Consider the following 4,742-nt stretch of genomic DNA (forward strand, 5'->3'; position numbering starts at 1 on the left):
TGGATGGCGCCAATGAAGAAACGTGGATCTACTCACTGGTAGCAGATCTACTTTCCTCGGGTATGATTAAACTGTTTCACCGATGGTTCCTCTGAATCCGTGTTCTTCCACCTACAAAATGAACAGCGCCGTTACTTACCCCTCAGAAAGGGACAGAGGGGTCCTCTTTGGGGTAACCCTCCGGCGTGAGAATCAGTATCTTTGTGGAGAAGATAATAAAGTGTGAGTCAGTGAGATCTCAAGAGTATTGCTGAATCGCTGAATACTCTTGATTGTGTGACTGTGTGTCTTCTGTAACTGACTGTGAGTGAATATAATTCAATATGATTGAATGTGATATCACTGCTTGTAACTGTCAATGATTGAGTGTGAATGAATGTGTCATCAAAGTGGAGTTGATGCTGTATTTATAGTGCTAGGGTTTCCACTGGCTGGGCTCAGCCTCGTTGGCCTCCTCCAATCGCACTGCGCCACGTGTCCTCTGGGACACCTGGCGCTTTCTCGTTGGTTGTAATCATGTGGTAGCACATGTGTCATGCTGAGTTGTCGACCTTTCATTTGGCAGCTGTCAACATCAGCATATTCTTACTCCTTAAAAAGATGCCTTCTAGAAGAGTGTCTGACGTGCACAATCAAGGTTGCCCTGATCCTGATTTGGATAAGGACGAGGTTGATTATGTGTACGTGTGATATGCGCCCATCCTGAGAATGCGCGAAGTCTTCTTTTTATTCTCACGCGCAGATATTTCATGCGCAGGTGTGATATGCACGAGCGTGTGATATGCGCCGCGCGCTGGTGCGCCACGCGCATATGTGACGCGCGAGTATATGTGATGTGCAAGAGCATGCGATATGCGCCGCGCGCATATGTGATGCGCGAGCATATGATGCCTGAGCATGTTTTGTATGCGCGATGCGCCTGGGTTTTGGCTTTGTGCCTTCATAATGTCTTTATCTTGTGGGTTGACCCGCCTTGCTTGGTGTTGAGGCGGGTACATACCTCTTCACTAAGTTCCATTTTTGAGGGAAAAGTTCAAGCGAGTTTTGAGCATAAGTCAAGTGATATCTCAATAGTATGTAAGTTGAATGCCGTCTGTTCATTCAAAACCAAATCTGAAACTCCTTTAACATACCCAGTCTTGTTCTCAATCCTTTGAACTCTAATCGAAATCCATACATTAGTCATGTTTGACATCAAAGGTTTTTAAACTCCGTTAAACGACTTATCATCCTAACGCAAGGCTGATCGATATGGTATTGTAACGCTTCGGTGTCGGTTCATCAACCGACGCAGCCAGCGCTATCGCTATCCCATACCCTGCCAGGCAGCCACCATCCGTTGCCGGAGTGCCACAACACGTGCCTGATTTCCTCTGACGGTGGAATTTTATGGATGGATGCCGAATGCTTCGGCTATGGGGTCTGCGGTACCAAAAATTATGTTATGATCTGGCTGTGAATGTCATGGGCTATCATTGTAATAGGAGAATGGATGGACATGGCAATGTATTTATAGATTTCGGATGGGTGACGGTTATTACGGTAAAAGGTGGTTTAAAATATTGATGGAAACAACGGTTACGTAGGTAAACGTACATCGATGATAGGTTTCGTATGGGTGTCGTTGATGGTGGCGAAACTTCTACAAATCTATATTCAGTTATTGGGTGATGCCTCGTCTCTATCGGCGGCGGTTATGTACGTTACAGTTCGAATTGGTTACTTGACGGATTACGTTTCTTTGCTCCGATGAATGTTTATATATAGGTATATTCGGAGGGGATGTGACGGTTATAATATGGAAACCGTCATACGTTGTAACGGCGAAATAAATGGAAAACGAAGGTGTGATGTAAAGGAATAAAAATCAAATAAAAAGGTTAGACGGGAGGGCGACGAATTCTAAATGTAGTATAGGATAATAATATGTAATTTATGTAAATTCATTGATAAGCTTATAAAATATTTCTACGACGTTATGTATGTATATCATTTAGGATGCTACATAGTCCGACGTTTAACCCTGCAAGACGATTGAGTCGATGTCCGGTACGGATGTTAAAACATTTTATCAAACAAAGTCTGGGAAAAATAGAGGGCTGCTGCCCCTTCGCTACCGATGCGGAATACGAGTCAAATTAGGCTGGCTGGTTGGATGCCATGTGCAATCCGCTATTTCTGGCCACACGCATCAATTCTTGGAACTATACACTCTATTATTATGCTTTATCTTTATACAATTTTTAAATAACTGAAAACGTGATGATCAAGCAAATAGTTGGTGGTCGAACAAATATAAGTACCAAGTGAAAGATCGTTTCACTTATCCACCAAACTCCAATTCCAATGGCTTCCTGCCCAAAAGACCTTCACTTCATCTTATTCCCTCTAATGCAACAAGGCCACATGATACCCATGATCGACATCGCACGAATACTAGCCCACCGTCACGCCACCGTCACAATCCTCACCACCCCGGTCAACGCCAACCGTTTCCGTCCAGCCATCGCCCGTGCAACCCAAGCCAACCTCAAGATCCAGCTCATTGAGCTTCAACTCCCGTTATCCGAAGTCGGTTTGCCCGAAGGATGCGAAAACTTTGACATGCTTCCATCTGCTGATCTCTTTGTCAAAATGTACGCCGCCATGGACATGTTGGAAACCCCGTCGGAAAACATCCTCCGGCGACTTGTTCCGGCACCTAGTTGCATCATCTCCGATAATCAGTTTCCTTGGACAAGCGGTCTAGCTCGCAGGCTTAATATTCCGAGGATTGTTTTCCACGGACCGGGATGCTTCACGTACCTATGTTTACACATTGTGATGAATACTAATGTATTAAATGAAATCGACTCTGATTCGGATTACTTTGAGCTGCCCGGGATCCCTGACCGGATCAAAGTTACGAAAGCGCAAGCCGAGGCTTGGGGGAAAAGAGAGACAAAAGAGATGGAGGATTTCTTTGACCGAATGGCGGTAGCTGAGGAAGCCGCGGACGGGATATTGGTTAATAGTTTTGACGAGCTCGAGCCGAACTATGTTAAACGGTTAGCCGAGGTGAAAGATAAGAAAGTATGGTGTATCGGGCCGGTTTCATTGCACAACCGAAGTTTTCAAGATGTTGCCGAGAGAGGAAACAAGGCGGGGATCGACGAGCATGATTGTTTGAAATGGTTAGATGCTAAGGATCCGTGGTCGGTAATCTTTGTTTGTTTAGGAAGTATGTCGAGTCTTAGCAATGAGCAGATAGTTGAGCTCGGGTTGGGATTGGAGTTATGTAGCATTCCGTTTATTTGGTGTATAAGATCGACTACGGATGAGACGGAGAAATGGTTGTTAGGATATGAAGAAAGGGTAAAAGATAGAGGTCTGATCATTCGCGGGTGGGCCCCACAAGTTTTGATACTGTCACACGAAGCGGTTGGTGGTTTTATGACTCACTGTGGATGGAACTCGACTCTTGAAGGGATATCGGCTGGGGTCCCGATGGTTACATATCCGCAAGGTGCGGATCAGTTTTTAAACGAAAGGTTTGTGACAGATGTGTTGAGAACAGGAGTGAGTGTGGGTGTGGAGGTTCCTGTCAGTGTTGGGGAGCAAGTTAAGTTTGAAGTGTTGGTGAAGAAAGAGAACATCAAGGCTGCGGTGGAGAGTATAATGAACGATGAAGGGGACGGAAAAGCACGAAGAGAGCGAGCTAGAGAGCTTGGGGAAATGGCGAAGAGAGCGATGGTGGAAGGGGGTTCTTCGTATCTTAATACGACGCTGATGATTCAAGATACTACTGAGATGTTAGCCAAGAACACAAAACCAATTCAAGATGCATTGCAGGCATTCTAATGTGTTTGACGAAGAAGAGAAATAAGAATAAAACAGAATAATTTTAGAGAGTTGATATGAAATTCAATGTATGGGCTATTACATGAAGCTCCCTTTATGTAACTTTAAGTTTGTCATCAAATATTGAAAAACTATAATGGTCTTAATAAATATGTAAATTACACAAATGAAAGATTCACACATTTTAACATTGAAAAAAAAAAAACACTTTAAAATTTATAAAATTGAGAAAAACTCAACGCCTAGATAAGGAATCGAGGCGGTGTGAGGGTAGGGTGAGGGTCGGTAGCGGAACGACCGGTTATGGTTGTTTATCATACTATCCAAAATTTTTATGTGTATTAGTTATGGGTCTCGATATTTAAAAGGCGTAAAATTATGCTTGTTTTAATTTGATCTTTTTCCTAATACATTAATGTTTATCCAGTTGGCTAAACCGAATATATAATCAAACCAGTTTTTCTACCTGGTGTGTTGCACCGGGCAGCTGACAAAACTCCAGTGTTGAAACGTGGACGTTGGTAAAACCTGATTGTTACGAATTCAATCAGTATCTGCTGTGTTAAAACCCAAAAAAAATTAATTAGTCAACTTACCATATAAGAAAACAAAATATTTAATACGATCTTTATTTGGTTGACAAACCCGGACGGTGGTAAAACCCAAGCGTTGTGTCCCGAGCATTAAGGCAGTAACTTGACACGAATTCGGTCGGTTTTGATTATGTGCATTACAGTACCGGAACTAATAAATGAAAAAAATAGAGGTGGATCAACAACCAATTTTATTTATTTGGGGGGTAAACTTGAGCATTGGTAAAACTCTAGCGTTGTCGGTCATGGGCTTTAAATAAGGCAGCGAGTCTGCATGAACTCGATCGGTTCTTTCAGGTTTGTTATGGC

The 4,742-nt window shown here is 43.1% G+C and overlaps 1 pseudogene; it reads left to right on the forward strand.

Annotated features, from left to right (window-relative positions):
• The first annotated feature begins 2,345 nt into the window (after window positions 1-2,345).
• LOC143633549 (UDP-glycosyltransferase 73E1 pseudogene) lies at window positions 2,346-3,859 on the forward strand (annotated as a pseudogene).
• Window positions 3,860-4,742: the final 883 nt, after the last annotated feature.

The sequence above is a fragment of the Bidens hawaiensis genome, unplaced genomic scaffold (assembly GCF_021521415.1).
Source record: "Bidens hawaiensis isolate Kalapana, Puna unplaced genomic scaffold, B.hawaiensis_p1.1 tig00006781_1, whole genome shotgun sequence".
Taxonomy (NCBI): Eukaryota; Viridiplantae; Streptophyta; class Magnoliopsida; order Asterales; family Asteraceae; genus Bidens; species Bidens hawaiensis.